General features: G+C 38.6%; 14 non-coding genes across 14 annotated transcripts; all 14 read left to right on the top strand.

Annotated features, from left to right (window-relative positions):
* The first annotated feature begins 213 nt into the window (after nt 1–213).
* On the top strand, nt 214–285 carry TRNAQ-CUG (transfer RNA glutamine (anticodon CUG)). The gene has a single exon. It is a non-coding gene; the product is annotated as a tRNA-Gln (tRNA).
* Nucleotides 286–1,053: 768 nt separating this feature from the next.
* On the top strand, nt 1,054–1,135 carry TRNAS-UGA (transfer RNA serine (anticodon UGA)). Its single transcript has one exon. It is a non-coding gene; the product is annotated as a tRNA-Ser (tRNA).
* Nucleotides 1,136–3,383: 2,248 nt separating this feature from the next.
* TRNAQ-CUG (transfer RNA glutamine (anticodon CUG)) lies at nt 3,384–3,455 on the top strand. Its single transcript has one exon. It is a non-coding gene; the product is annotated as a tRNA-Gln (tRNA).
* A 768-nt stretch (nt 3,456–4,223) lies between these two features.
* TRNAS-AGA (transfer RNA serine (anticodon AGA)) lies at nt 4,224–4,305 on the top strand. Its single transcript has one exon. It is a non-coding gene; the product is annotated as a tRNA-Ser (tRNA).
* Nucleotides 4,306–4,892: 587 nt separating this feature from the next.
* Nucleotides 4,893–4,974, top strand: TRNAS-UGA (transfer RNA serine (anticodon UGA)). Its single transcript has one exon. It is a non-coding gene; the product is annotated as a tRNA-Ser (tRNA).
* Nucleotides 4,975–5,637: 663 nt separating this feature from the next.
* TRNAQ-CUG (transfer RNA glutamine (anticodon CUG)) lies at nt 5,638–5,709 on the top strand. Its single transcript has one exon. It is a non-coding gene; the product is annotated as a tRNA-Gln (tRNA).
* Nucleotides 5,710–6,478: 769 nt separating this feature from the next.
* TRNAS-UGA (transfer RNA serine (anticodon UGA)) lies at nt 6,479–6,560 on the top strand. Its single transcript has one exon. It is a non-coding gene; the product is annotated as a tRNA-Ser (tRNA).
* A 663-nt stretch (nt 6,561–7,223) lies between these two features.
* On the top strand, nt 7,224–7,295 carry TRNAQ-CUG (transfer RNA glutamine (anticodon CUG)). The gene has a single exon. It is a non-coding gene; the product is annotated as a tRNA-Gln (tRNA).
* Nucleotides 7,296–8,062: 767 nt separating this feature from the next.
* Nucleotides 8,063–8,144, top strand: TRNAS-UGA (transfer RNA serine (anticodon UGA)). The gene has a single exon. It is a non-coding gene; the product is annotated as a tRNA-Ser (tRNA).
* A 663-nt stretch (nt 8,145–8,807) lies between these two features.
* TRNAQ-CUG (transfer RNA glutamine (anticodon CUG)) lies at nt 8,808–8,879 on the top strand. Its single transcript has one exon. It is a non-coding gene; the product is annotated as a tRNA-Gln (tRNA).
* Nucleotides 8,880–9,640: 761 nt separating this feature from the next.
* TRNAS-UGA (transfer RNA serine (anticodon UGA)) lies at nt 9,641–9,722 on the top strand. Its single transcript has one exon. It is a non-coding gene; the product is annotated as a tRNA-Ser (tRNA).
* A 3,335-nt stretch (nt 9,723–13,057) lies between these two features.
* TRNAQ-CUG (transfer RNA glutamine (anticodon CUG)) lies at nt 13,058–13,129 on the top strand. Its single transcript has one exon. It is a non-coding gene; the product is annotated as a tRNA-Gln (tRNA).
* Nucleotides 13,130–13,893: 764 nt separating this feature from the next.
* Nucleotides 13,894–13,975, top strand: TRNAS-AGA (transfer RNA serine (anticodon AGA)). Its single transcript has one exon. It is a non-coding gene; the product is annotated as a tRNA-Ser (tRNA).
* A 663-nt stretch (nt 13,976–14,638) lies between these two features.
* TRNAQ-CUG (transfer RNA glutamine (anticodon CUG)) lies at nt 14,639–14,710 on the top strand. The gene has a single exon. It is a non-coding gene; the product is annotated as a tRNA-Gln (tRNA).
* Nucleotides 14,711–15,213: the final 503 nt, after the last annotated feature.

Genomic DNA, 15,213 nt, shown 5'->3' on the forward strand with positions numbered 1-15,213 from the left:
TAGTCACTTTTTATCAACATTTAAAACTGTCCTTGCTGAGATATCGTGGAACCCTTGGCACACTTGTGGAATAAAAGTTTAGAAGATATTAATTTACCATTGTGTATTAATTGTAGATTTGCACTACAGCTTTAGAGCCTGTTTTCACCATGATTCATGAGCTCAATTGTGCTTTCCAGAACACAAAACTGCAGCCAATTTTTTTTTGTGTGTGGTTCCATGGTGTAATGGTTAGCACTCTGGACTCTGAATCCAGCGATCTGAGTTCAAATCTCAGTGGAACCTGGGCAGTATTTCGTACACAAGTTTCAATTTTTCCACTGACACTGTCTTCTCCTGTTCCCAAGGTTTAACATAAAAAGAGAAAGTTAAAATCAACATACCAAAAGCCAAAAAAAGATTTCAATGTTCCAAGCATACATGGAGTGATCACTGTGAGTTCTGTGGCCAAAGCTACCTATGAAGCAGGGTTAATGAAACTTAAAACACCACCATTTTTGGTGGTGTTTTTCTAAAAATTGTTTTGGGCATCTTTTGAGTCTGTTTTTGAGGCTTTGCTTTGCAACTCACAAAATGCACCAAAAGTCACTTAGGAACCTTTAAGGAGTGGTTCTAACCTAGCCATTGACTTGTATTATAAGTATGGAGCACTTCTAAATGAAAAATACCAGAAGATAGATATGCTTATTTCAGTTAACCGCTTGGAATTTTTGGAAACTTGATGTGGTTAAAAGACGCCAAAAGCCCGATCATATGAACAGCAAGTCTTTTTTTACATGGAAATTAATTTGTTCAGTGTTTTCAGCATTTTCAGAGTAATTTTCAGGATGTTTTTGGAATGGACCCACTCCATATCCACCTTATGAAGAGGTCAAAGTCTTAAACTGTACATGGTTCCCATTGATGATGACTCAAAATCAGATTTTTACATTTTTACTGGGACCTAGAATTTTGTTTCTATTTTCTGAGATATTTTCCAGAGGGATAATCACTGATCTTGATCATGGTGCTATTAGAAAAGGTGTGTGAATCTCATCAAATGTTAATGTCTGAGTAGTCGTGGCCGAGTGGTTAAGGCGATGGACTTGAAATCCATTGGGGTTTCCCCGCGCAGGTTCAAATCCTGCCGACTGCGTATATGTTCCTAAATCTTTTTGACTGATTACCTGAGTAGATTAATTTGCGCGTTTCCATGTCTACCCCCATGACAGTGATATGCAAACTCTGGAATGGTTTTCAAGAATCAGACTGATTAGATTTTTGGATGTACATTCCATAAGCTGATCTGGCACTGCATCTCATGTACATCATGCCGCTAATCAAAAGAAGCACCGTGAGTGTGGCACCAGGTAAGTGGTGCTTCTCGCGCTTTTGTCTAGCGGCCAAAGACCATTGTTGTGGCAGATGTACTGGGACATGCACTTTGATTTGCAACAACCTTGAATTATCTCTTGGATCAAACCTTTTACCACGCAATGAAAATTTTTTAGCGACTTCTGGATGAACAGCTTTCTAACAGTATAAGTTTTGCAAATAATTTTTTTCTTGCTCTTTTTCCAAGTAACAGATCTAGCACTCTCTTACTAGTCACTTTTTATCAACATTTAAAACTGTCCTTGCTGAGATATCGTGGAACCCTTGGCACACTTGTGGAATAAAAGTTTAGGAGATATTAATTTACCATTGTGTATTAATTGTAGATTTGCACTACAGCTTTAGAGCCTGTTTTCACCATGATTCATGAGTTCAATTGTGCTTTCCAGAACACAAAACTGCAGCCAAGTCTTTTTTGTGTGTGGTTCCATGGTGTAATGGTTAGCACTCTGGACTCTGAATCCAGCGATCTGAGTTCAAATCTCAGTGGGTTCCACTGGGCAGTTTTTCATACACATGTTTCAATTTTTCCACTGACACTGTGTTCTCCTGTTCCCAAGGTTTAACATAAAAAGAGAAAGTTAAAATCAACATACCAAAAGCCAAAAAAGATTTCAATGTTCCAAGCATACATGGAGTGATCACTGTGAGTTCTGTGGCCAAAGCTACCTATGAAGCAGGATTAATGAAACTTAAAACACCACCATTTTTGGTGGTGTTTTTCTAAAAATTGTTTTGGGCATCTTTTGAGTCTGTTTTTGAGGCTCTTCTTTACAGCTCACAAAATGCACCAAAAGTCACTTAGGAACCATTAAGGAGTGTTTCTAACCTAGCCATTGACTTGTATTATAAGTATGGAGCACTTCTAAATGAAAAATACCAGAAGATAGATATGCTTATTTCAGTTAACCGCTTGGAATTTTTGGAAACTTGATGTGGTTAAAAGACGCCAAAAGCCCGATCATATGAACAGCAAGTCTTTTTTTACATGGAAATGAATTTGTTCAGTGTATTCAGCATTTTCAGAGTAATTTTCAGGATGTTTTTGGAATGGACCCACTCCATATCCACCTTATGAAGAGGTCAAAGTCTTAAACTGTACATGGTTCCCATTGATGATGACTCGAAATCAGATTTTTAAATTTTTCTGGGACCTAGAATTTTGTTTCTATTTTCTGAGATATTTTACAGAGGGATAATCACTGATCTTGATCATGGTGCTATAAGAAAAGGTGTGTGAATCTCATCAAATGTTAATGTCTGAGTAGTCGTGGCCGAGTGGTTAAGGCGATGGACTTGAAACCTATTGGGTTTTCCCCGCGCATGTTCAAATCCTGCCGACTACGTATATATTCCTAAAGCTTTTTGACTGATTACCTGAGTAGATTAATTTGCGCGTTTCTTTGTCTACCGCCATGACAGTGATATGCAAACTCTGGAAAGGTATTCAAGAATCAGACTGATTAGATTTTTGGATGTACATTCCATAAGCCGATCTGGCGCTGCATCTCATGTGCATCATGCCGCTAATCAAAAGAAGCACCGTGAGTGTGGCACCAGGTAAGTAGTGCTTCTCCCGCTTTTGTCTAGCGGCCACAGACCATTGTTGTGGCAGATGTACTGGGACATGCACTTTGATTTGCAACAACCTTGAATTATCTCTTGGATGAAACCTTTTACCACACAATGAAAATTTTTTAGCGACTTCTGGATGAACAGCTTTCTAACAGTATAAGTTTTGCAAATAATTTTTTTCTTGCTCTTTTTCCAAGTAACAGATCTAGCACTCTTTTTACTAGTCACTTTTTATCAACATTTAAAACTGTCCATGCTGAGATATCGTGGAACCCTTGGCACACTTGTGGAATAAAAGTTTAGGAGATATTAATTTACCATTGTGTATTTATTGTAGATTTGCACTACAGCTTTAGAGCCAGTTTTCACCATGATTCATGAGTTCAATTGTGCTTTCCAGAACACAAAACTGCAGCCAAGTCTTTTTTGTGTGTGGTTCCATGGTGTAATGGTTAGCACTCTGGACTCTGAATCCAGTGATCTGAGTTCAAATCTCAGTGGAACCTGGGCAGTTTTTCATACACATGTTTCAATTTTTCCACTGACACTGTGCTCTCCTGTTCCCAAGGTTTAACATAAAAAGAGAAAGTTAAAATCAACATACCAAAAGCCAAAAAAAGATTTCAATGTTCCAAGCATACATGGAGTGATCACTGTGAGTTCTGTGGCCAAAGCTACCTATGAAGCAGGGTTAATGAAACTTAAAACACCACCATTTTTGGTGGTGTTTTTCTAAAAATTGTTTTGGGCATCTTTTGAGTCTGTTTTTGAGGCTTTGCTTTGCAGCTCACAAAATGCACCAAAAGTCACTTAGGAACCATTAAGGAGTGTTTCTAACCTAGCCATTGACTTGTATTCTAAGTATGGAGCACTTCTAAATGAAAAATACCAGAAGATAGATATGCTTATTTCAGTTAACCGCTTGGAATTTTTGGAAACTTGATGTGGTTAAAAGACACTAAAAGCCCGATCATATGAACAGCAAGTCTTTTTTTACATGGAAATGAATTTGTTCAGTGTTTTCAGCATTTTCAGAGTAATTTTCAGGATGTTTTTGGAATGGACCCACTCCATATCCACCTTATGAAGAGGTCAAAGTTTTAAACTGTACATGGTTCCCATTGATGATGACTCGAAATCAGATTTTTACATTTTTACTGGGACCTAGAATTTTGTTTCTATTTTCTGAGATATTTTCCAGAGGGATAATCACTGATCTTGATCATGGTGCTATAAGAAAAGGTGTGTGAATCTCATCAAATGTTAATGTCTGAGTAGTCGTGGCCGAGTGGTTAAGGCGATGGACTAGAAATCCATTGGGGTTTCCCCGCGCAGGTTCAAATCCTGCCGACTACGTATATATTCCTAAAGCTTTTTGACTGATTACCTGAGTAGATTAATTTGCGCGTTTTCTTGTCTACCGCCATGACAGTGATATGCAAACTCTGGAACGGTTTTCAAGAATCAGACTGATTAGATTTTTGGATGTACATTCTTTGTTTCTAACCTAGCCATTGACTTGTATTATAAGTATGGAGCACTTCTAAATGAAAAATACCAGAAGATAGATATGCTTATTTCAGTTAACCGCTTGGAATTTTTGGAAACTTGATGTGGTTAAAAGACGCCAAAAGCCCGATCATATGAACAGCAAGTCTTTTTTTACATGGAAATGAATTTGTTCAGTGTTTTCAGCATTTTCAGAGTACTTTTCAGGATGTTTTTGGAATGGACCCACTCCATATCCACCTTATGAAGAGGTCAAAGTCTTAAACTGTACATGGTTCCCATTGATGATGACTCGAAATCAGATTTTTACATTTTTACTGGGACCTAGAATTTTGTTTCTATTTTCTGAGATATTTTCCAGAGGGATAATCACTAATCTTGATCATGGTGCTATAAGAAAAGGTGTGTGAATCTCATCAAATGTTAATGTCTGAGTAGTCGTGGCCGAGTGGTTAAGGCAATGGACTTGAAATCCATTGGGGTTTCCCCGCGCAGGTTCAAATCCTGCCGACTACGTATATATTCCTAAAGCTTTTTGACTGATTACCTGAGTAGATGAATTTGCGCGTTTCCTTGTCTACCACCATGACAGTGATATGCAAACTCTGGAACGGTTTTCAAGAATCAGACTGATTAGATTTTTGGATGTACATTTCATAAGCCGATCTGGCGCTGCATCTCATGTGCATCATGCCGCTAATCAAAAGAAGCACCGTGAGTGTGGCACCAGGTAAGTGGTGCTTCTCCCGCTTTTGTCTAGCGGCCACAGACCATTGTTGTGGCAGATGTACTGGGACATGCACTTTGATTTGCAACAACCTTGAATTATCTCTTGGATGAAACCTTTTACCACACAATGAAAAATTTTTAGCGACTTCTGGATGAACAGCTTTCTAACAGTATAAGTTTTGCAATTAATTTTTTTCTTGCTCTTTTTCCAAGTAACAGATCTAGCACTCTTTTTACTAGTCACTTTTTATCAACATTTAAAACTGTCCTTGCTGAGATATCGTGGAACCCTTGGCACACTTGTGGAATAAAAGTTTAGGATATATTAATTTACCATTGTGTATTAATTGTAGATTTGCCCTACAGCTTTAGAGCCTGTTTTCACCATGATTCATGAGTTCAATTGTGCTTTCCAGAACACAAAACTGCAGCCAAGTATTTTTTGTGTGTGGTTCCATGGTGTAATGGTTAGCACTCTGGACTCTGAATCCAGCGATCTGAGTTCAAATCTCAGTGGAACCAGGGCAGATTTTCATACACATTTTTCAATTTTTCCACTGACACTGTGTTCTCCTGTTCCCAAGGTTTAACATAAAAAGAGAAAGTTAAAATCAACATACCAAAAGCCAAAAAAAGATTTCAATGTTCCAAGCATACATGGAGTGATCACTGTGGGTTCTGTGGCCAAAGCTACCTATGAAGCAGGGTTAATGAAACTTAAAACACCACCATTTTTGGTGGTGTTTTTCTAAAAATTGTTTTGGGCATCTTTTGAGTCTGTTTTTGAGGCTTTGCTTTGCAGCTCACAAAATGCACCAAAAGTCACTTAGGAACCTTTAAGAAGTGTTTCTAACCTAGCCATTGACTTGTATTATAAGTGTGGAGCACTTCTAAATGAAAAATACCAGAAGATAGATATGCTTATTTCAGTTAAACCGCTTGGAATTTTTGGAAACTTGATGTGGTTAAAAGACGCCAAAAGCCCGATCATATGAACAGCAAGTCTTTTTTTACATGGAAATGAATTTGTTCAGTGTTTTCAGCATTTTCAGAGTAATTTTCAGGATGTTTTTGGAATGGACCCACGCCATATCCACCTTATGAAGAGGTCAAAGTCTTAAACTGTACATGGTTCCCATTGATGATGACTCGAAATCAGATTTTTACATTTTTACTGGGACCTAGAATTTTGTTTCTATTTTCTGAGATATTTTCCAGAGGGATAATCACTGATCTTGATCATGGTGCTATAAGAAAAGGAGTGTGAATCTCATCAAATGTTAATGTCTGAGTAGTCGTGGCCGAGTGGTTAAGGCGATGGACTTGAAATCCATTGGGTTTTCCCCGCGCAGGTTCAAATCCTGCCGACTACGTATATATTCCTAAAGCTTTTTGACTGATTACCTGAGTAGATTAATTTGCGCGTTTCCTTGTCTACCGCCATGACAGTGATATGCAAACTCTGGAACGGTTTTCAAGAATCAGACTGATTAGATTTTTGGATGTACATTCCATAAGCCGATCTGGCGCTGCATCTCATGTGCATCATGCCGCTAATCAAAAGAAGCACCGTGAGTGTGGCACCAGGTAAGTGGTGCTTCTCCCGCTTTTGTCTAGCGGCCACAGACCATTGTTGTGGCAGATGTACTGGGACATGCACTTTGATTTGCAACAACCTTGAATTATCTCTTGGATGAAACCTTTTACCACACAATGAAAAATTTTTAGCGACTTCTGGATGAACAGCTTTCTAACAGTATAAGTTTTGCAAATAATTTTTTTCTTGCTCTTTTTCCAAGTAACAGATCTAGCACTCTTTTTACTAGTCACTTTTTATCAACATTTAAAACTGTCCATGCTGAGATATCGTGGAACCCTTGGCACACTTGTGGAATAAAAGTTTAGAAGATATTAATTTACCATTGTGTATTAATTGTAGATTTGCACTACAGCTTTAGAGCCTGTTTTCACCATGATTCATGAGTTCAATTGTGCTTTCCAGAACACAAAACTGCAGCCAAGTTTTTTTTGTGTGTGGTTCCATGGTGTAATGGTTAGCACTCTGGACTCTGAATCCAGCGATCTGAGTTCAAATCTCAGTGGAACCTGGGCAGTATTTCGTACACATGTTTCAATTTTTCCACTGACACTGTGTTCTCCTGTTCCCAAGGTTTAACATAAAAAGAGAAAGTTAAAATCAACATACCAAAAGCCAAAAAAAGATTTCAATGTTCCAAGCATACATGGAGTGATCACTGTGAGTTCTGTGGCCAAAGCTACCTATGAAGCAGGGTTAATGAAACTTAAAACACCACCATTTTTGGTGGTGTTTTTCTAAAAATTGTTTTGGGCATCTTTTGAGTCTGTTTTTGAGGCTTTGCTTTGCAGCTCACAAAATGCACCAAAAGTCACTTAGGAACCTTTAAGGAGTGTTTCTAACCTAGACATTGACTTGTATTATAAGTATGGAGCACTTCTAAATGAAAAATACCAGAAGATAGATATGCTTATTTCAGTTAACCGCTTGGAATTTTTGGAAACTTGATGTGGTTAAAAGACGCCAAAAGCCCGATCATATGAACAGCAAATCTTTTTTTACATGGAAATGAATTTGTCAGTGTTTTCAGCATTTTCAGAGTAATTTTCAGGATGTTTTTGGAATGGACCCACTCCATATCCACCTTATGAAGAGGTCAAAGTCTTAAACTGTACATGATTCCCATTGATGATGACTCGAAATCAGATTTTTACATTTTTACTGGGACCTAGAATTTTGTTTCTATTTTCTGAGATATTTTCCAGAGGGATAATCACTGATCTTGATCATGGTGCTATAAGAAAAGGAGTGTGAATCTCATCAAATGTTAATGTCTGAGTAGTCGTGGCCGAGTGGTTAAGGCGATGGACTTGAAATCCATTGGGTTTTCCCCGCGCAGGTTCAAATCCTGCCGTCTACGTATATATTCCTAAAGCTTTTTGACTGATTACCTGAGTAGATTAATTTGGGCGTTTCCTTGTCTACCGCCATGACAGTGATATGCAAACTCTGGAACGGTTTTCAAGAATCAGACTGATTAGATTTTTGGATGTACATTCCATAAGCCGATCTGGCGCTGCATCTCATGTGCATCATGCCGCTAATCAAAAGAAGCACCGTGAGTGTGGCACCAGGTAAGTGGTGCTTCTCCCGCTTTTGTCTAGCGGCCACAGACCATTGTTGTGGCAGATGTACTGGGACATGCACTTTGATTTGCAACAACCTTGAATTATCTCTTGGATGAAACCTTTTACCACACAATGAAAAATTTTTAGCGACTTCTGGATGAACAGCTTTCTAACAGTATAAGTTTTGCAAATAATTTTTTTCTTGCTCTTTTTCCAAGTAACAGATCTAGCACTCTTTTTACTAGTCACTTTTTATCAACATTTAAAACTGTCCTTGCTGAGATATCGTGGAACCCTTGGCACACTTGTGGAATAAAAGTTTAGGAGATATTAATTTACCATTGTGTATTAATTGTAGATTTGCACTACAGCTTTAGAGCCTGTTTTCACCATGATTCTTGACTTCAATTGTGCTTTCCAGAACACAAAACTGCAGCCAAGTCTTTTTAGTGTGTGGTTCCATGGTGTAATGGTTAGCACTCTGGACTCTGAATCCAGCGATCTGAGTTCAAATCTCAGTGGAACCTAGGCAGTGTTTCGTACACATGTTTCAATTTTTCCACTGACACTGTGTTCTCCTGTGCCCAAGGTTTAACATAAAAAGAGAAAGTTAAAATCAACATGCCAAAAAAAGATTTCAATGTTCCAAGCATACATGGAGTGATCACTGTGAGTTCTGTGGCCAAAGCTACCTATGAAGCAGGGTTAATGAAACTTAAAACACCACCATTTTTGGTGGTGTTTTTCTAAAAATTGTTTTGGGCATCTTTTGAGTCTGTTTTTGAGGCTTTGCTTTGCAGCTCACAAAATGCACCAAAAGTCACTTAGGAACCTTTAAGGAGTGTTTCTAACCTAGCCATTGACTTGTATTATACGTATGGAGCACTTCTAAATGAAAAATACCAGAAGATAGATATGCTTATTACAGTTAACCGCTTGAAATTTTTGGAAACTTGATGTGGTTAAAAGACGCCAAAAGCCCGATCATATGAACAGCAAGTCTTTTTTTACATGGAAATGAATTTGTTCAGTGTTTTCAGCATTTTCAGAGTAATTTTCAGGATGTTTTTGGAATGGACCCACTCCATATCCACCTTATGAAGAGGTCAAAGTCTTAAACTGTACATGGTTCCCATTCATGATGACTGGAAATCAGATTTTTACATTTTTACTGGGTCCTAGAATTTTGTTTCTATTTTCTGAGATATTTTCCAGAGGGATAATCACTGATCTTGATCATGGTGCTATAAGAAAAGGTGTGTGAATCTCATCAAATGTTAATGTCTGAGTAGTCGTGGCCGAGTGGTTAAGGCGATGGACTTGAAATCCATTGGGGTTTCCCCGCGCAGGTTCAAATCCTGCCGACTACGTATATATTCCTAAAGCTTTTTCACTGATTACATGAGTAGATTAATTTGCGCGTTTCCTTGTCTACCGCCGGTTAGAGACTGCTTCTGTAATCCCATTGACGGCTTTAAGCATGGGTTAAAATCATACATTAATTGCAAGACCACCAATGTCATATATGCAATTGTTTGCCCATGCCCACGTATATATGTGGGACAAACATCCCAGGAACTGCGTCGACGTGTGCAGAAACACTTCTCCACCATTAATACTGCTCCGGCCGACGCTCGGAAAGAAAAACTTCTTACCACCGTGGCCTCTCACTTCCTGTTACACCATGCGGGTAGACAGGCAGGCACAAAGATTGTGGGTTTGGAACATGTCAGAAGCTCGGGTAGGGGAGAATCACTTGAACGTAAACTTTTACAAGCCGAAGCCCGTTGGATTTTCCTTTTACATTCTGTTGCACCGTCAGGTATTAATGAGGATCTCCTTTTCACGGGATTTTTAGGCTGAATAACCTGGTCATTATACGTATTTTGTGTTTCTTTCCAGATTGGTTCAGCATTACGGCTATTCACATGTCCCGTTGACAGTCTACAGCAGTGCCTAAAAAGGGACTCAAGCATGATATGGTTTTTCAATCTCCCACATTCACCTTCATCTTATTGGAGAGAAGACTTTTTGGTATGAAGGATCTTTGAAGATACGGACTCTATGCTAACCATTTATACATCGTGAATGTATACATGGGAAATGGACTATATCTGGTCTTCCTATTTGTATATGGAATCTTATTGGTTAGCAGTTGCTTCATTATTCCATTGACTGAATATGGACCGATGCGCGTTTCATATATCCTTCAACTTCTTCATATACATCGATCCCACTTAGTCTCTTGTGGACAGTCTACAGCAGTTTCTGGAAAAGGGACTCAAGCATGATATGGTTCGTCATATACAATCTCCCATATTCATTTTCATTTTACTGGAGAGAAGACCATGTGGTATGAAGCATTCTTGAAGATATGGACTCTATGCCAACTACCTATACATCATAAATGTATATATGTCAAATGGACTATGTGCGGTCTTCTTATTTTCTTATCAGTCAGCAGTTGCTATATTGCCCTATTAATATGGACCGATGCGCGTTTTATATATCTTTCAGCTTCTCCAAATACATCGATCCCACTTAGTCTCTCTTTTTTGGTATTTTTTGTGGTTATTGGTTTCTTGGGGTAACTATCTTGTTATGGTACCTGGCATATGTCCTCAATCTCTTGGGCGTTTTCTTAATGCCCATCGTTTCATTATCATTATTCTTTCATTATCCCTATGGAGCACCATCATTATATGGTTTATTTTGTACAGCCTGGTTCTCATAGATCAATACCTGTATATTTCAGTCTAGTTTTATCGGCTTTGTCTCTTCCTTTCATACAGCCCCTGTTTTTTTGAATTCTTGAGATGTTGCTTTATTAATAAATCAATTTTCATCATGGTTCTGTTACTCGTTTTGGTTATTTTATCCTTTAGTTTTCCTTATTTACATATATGATTATTTGGTGTTTTTCATTTATTATTTTTTATGTTCATTTGTTTATATCCTATGTTTGTCACATTTGTCCTCTTATGTCTACCTTTTATAGTCCATTTATGTTGTGTCTCTGTATGTTTATTCATGTTTATTTTGTACCATGTCGGACTTTTCCTGGCTCCAGTGCAGTTATGAGGATTGTCTATATCTCCCCCCTGTATACTGCATCATCGGCGGTTACCTCCTCTTTCATAGTTCCCTGTGCACAATGCGCTGCGCTGTTCATTTTGGGCGCATGCGCATTATGCAATACTGGCAGAGACGTCTGCCATCCAGATCTTCCGCCCTTACCATGCGTCATTTCCGGTTCCGGTTTCCGGCGCTTCCCACACAATTCCTCTTACAACCTAAGGTATTTAAACGGTCATTGATGGCGGTTTTAGCACCCTTCCCCTGACGAAGCCGTCCTTGTAACGGCGATACGCGTGGGGTTCCTCCCCGCCTGGATCCCTTTGCCTACATATTGTTTCCCTGGTGGGCTCTGCTCCTATAGCTTTATTTAGCTGGACCCGTTATTTATTTGCAGGCTTCAGGCTATTGTTGTTTTTTTGGAGCCTCAGATATAGAGCGCATGGATCATTTGCCTCCTGCATTTGCACCCTGTTCCTTGATCGCTGGGCTATTGACCTCTTCTTTTGCTGATATACAGGTATTGATTAATTGCCATCTGTTTCCATACCTTTTGGATAGGGTCTTCGTCCTTATTTGGACATTTATGAGCAGTTTATATATCTTCAAGTCAGGGAATCTTATACTCACTGTATGAGGCATAACTAGTTAGGATTACCTTCATGCACCTGTCTTATGTATATCCATTATATTGATTTACTGTCTAGTTGTGCAATTTATGTAGGTTATGTGACGCTACACTTATGTCACTGTTATATGATACGGACTGCTATTGGGCTACCGTTATTTTTACGGATCTGTGTGGGGATTTGTCGGTGTATTCACCTGTTTTAAATGTTTTTATTGCTGCATCAATAAAGTTTGCCTTTTTGTATATTCTTATACCCAGTGTGGTGTGCAGTATTTTAGAGTGGTCCCTTTTTTCTGTTTTCTCTATGGTTATATATATTACCACTCTTCTGCACCCCTTTTTCATGTGATTTATGGTACTTGTAGTGCGCTGGTACCCTATATGTTGTCATCCTTGTCTACCGCCATGACAGTGATATGCAAACTCTGGAACGGTTTTCAAGAATCAGACTGATTAGATTTTTGGATGTACATTCCATAAGCCGATCTGGCACTGCATCTCATGTGCATCATGCCGCTAATCAAAAGAAGCACCGTGAGTGTGGCACCAGGTAAGTGGTGCTTCTCCCGCTTTTGTCTAGCGGAGACAGACCATTGTTGTGGCAGATGTACTGGGACATGCACTTTGATTTGCAACAACCTTGAATTATCTCTTGGATGAAACCTTTTACCACACAATGAAAAATTTTTAGCGACTTCTGGATGAACAGCTTTCTAACAGTATAAGTTTTGCAAATAATTTTTTTCTTGCTCTTTTTCCAAGTAACAGATCTAGCACTCTTTTTACTAGTCACTTTTTATCAACATTTAAAACTGTCCTTGCTGAGATATCGTGGAACCCTTGGCACACTTGTGGAATAAAAGTTTAGGAGATATTAATTTACCATTGTGTATTAATTGTAGATTTGCACTACAGCTTTAGAGCCTGTTTTCACCATGATTCATGAGTTCAATTGTGCTTTCCAGAACACAAAACTGCAGCCAAGTCTTTTTTGTGTGTGGTTCCATGGTGTAATGGTTAGCACTCTGGACTCTGAATCCAGCGATCTGAGTTCAAATCTCAGTGGAACCTGGGCAGTCTTTCGTACACATGTTGAAAGACACTGACACTGTGTTCTCCTGTTCCCAAGGTTTAACATAAAAAGAGAAAGTTAAAATCAACATACCAAAAGCCAAAAAAAGATTTTAATGTTCCAAGCATACATGGAGTGATCACTGTGAGTTCTGTGGCCAAAGCTACCTATGAAGCAGGGTTAATGAAACTTAAAACACCACCATTTTTGGTGGTGTTTTTCTAAAAATTGTTTTGGGCATCTTTTGAGTCTGTTTTTGAGGCTTTGCTTTGCAGCTCACAAAATGCACCAAAAGTCACTTAGGAACCTTTAAGGAGTGTTTCTAACCTAGCCATTGACTTGTATTATAAGTATGGAGCACTTCTAAATGAAAAATACCAGAAGATAGATATGCTTATTTCAGTTAACCGCTTGGAATTTTTGGAAACTTGATGTGGTTAAAAGACGCCAAAAGCCCGATCATATGAACAGCAAATCTTTTTTTACATGGAAATGAATTTGTTCAGTGTTTTCAGCATTTTCAGAGTAATTCTCAGGATGTTTTTGGAATGGACCCACTCCATATCCACCTTATGAAGAGGTCAAAGTCTTAAACTGTACATGGTTCCCATTGATGAAGACTCGAAATCAGATTTTTACATTTTTACTGGGACCTAGAATTTTGTTTCTATTTTCTGAGATATTTTCCAGAGGGATAATCACTGATCTTGATCATGGTGCTATCAGAAAAGGTGTGTGAATCTCATCAAATGTTAATGTCTGAGTAGTCGTGGCCGAGTGGTTAAGGCGATGGACTAGAAATCCATTGGGGTTTCCCCGCGCAGGTTCAAATCCTGCCGACTACGTATATATTCCTAAAGCTTTTTGACTGATTACCTCAGTAGATTAATTTGCGCGTTTCCTTGTCTACCCCCATGACAGTGATATGCAAACTCTGGAACGGTTTTCAAGAATCAGACTGATTAGATTTTTGGATGTACATTCCATAAGCCGATCTGGCGCTGCATCTCATGTGCATCATGCCGCTAATCAAAAGAAGCACCGTGAGTGTGGCACCAGGTAAGTGGTGCTTCTCCCGCTTTTGTCTAGCGGCCATAGACCATTGTTGTGGCAGATGTACTGGGACATGCACTTTGATTTGCAACAACCTTGAATTATCTCTTGGATGAAACCTTTTACCACACAATGAAAAATTTTTAGCGACTTCTGGATGAACAGCTTTCTAACAGTATAAGTTTTGCAAATAATTTTTTTCTTGCTCTTTTTCCAAGTAACAGATCCAGCACTCTTTTTACTAGTCACTTTTTATCAACATTTAAAACTGTCCATGCTGAGATATCGTGGAACCCTTGGCACACTTGTGGAATAAAAGTTTAGAAGATATTAATTTACCATTGTGTATTAATTGTAGATTTGCACTACAGCTTTAGAGCCTGTTTTCACCATGATTCATGAGTTCAATTGTGCTTTCCAGAACACAAAACTGCAGCCAAGCCTTTTTTGTGTGTGGTTCCATGGTGTAATGGTTAGCACTCTGGACTCTGAATCCAGCGATCTGAGTTCAAATCTCAGTGGAACCTGGGCAGTTTTTCGTACACATGTTTCAATTTTTCCACTGACACTGTGTTCTCCTGTTCCCAAGGTTTAACATAAAAAGAGAAAGTTAAAATCAACATACCAAAAGCCAAAAAAAGATTTCAATGTTCCAAGCATACATGGAGTGATCACTGTGAGTTCTGTGGCCAAAGCTACCTATGAAGCAGGGTTAATGAAACTTAAAACACCACCATTTTTGGTGGTGTTTTTCTAAAAATTGTTTTGGGCATCTTTTGAGTCTGTTTTTGAGGCTTTGCTTTGCAGCTCACAAAATGCACCAAAAGTCACTTAGGAACCATTAAGGCGTGTTTCTAACCTAGCCATTGACTTGTATTATAAGTATGGAGCACTTCTAAATGAAAAATACCAGAAGATGCTTATTTCAGTTAACCACTTGGAATTTTTGGAAACTTGATGTGGTTAAAAGACGCCAAAAGCCCGATCATATGAACAGCAAGTCTTTTTTTACATGGAAATGAATTTGTTC

The sequence above is a fragment of the Ranitomeya imitator genome, chromosome 9 (assembly GCF_032444005.1).
Source record: "Ranitomeya imitator isolate aRanImi1 chromosome 9, aRanImi1.pri, whole genome shotgun sequence".
Taxonomy (NCBI): Eukaryota; Metazoa; Chordata; class Amphibia; order Anura; family Dendrobatidae; genus Ranitomeya; species Ranitomeya imitator.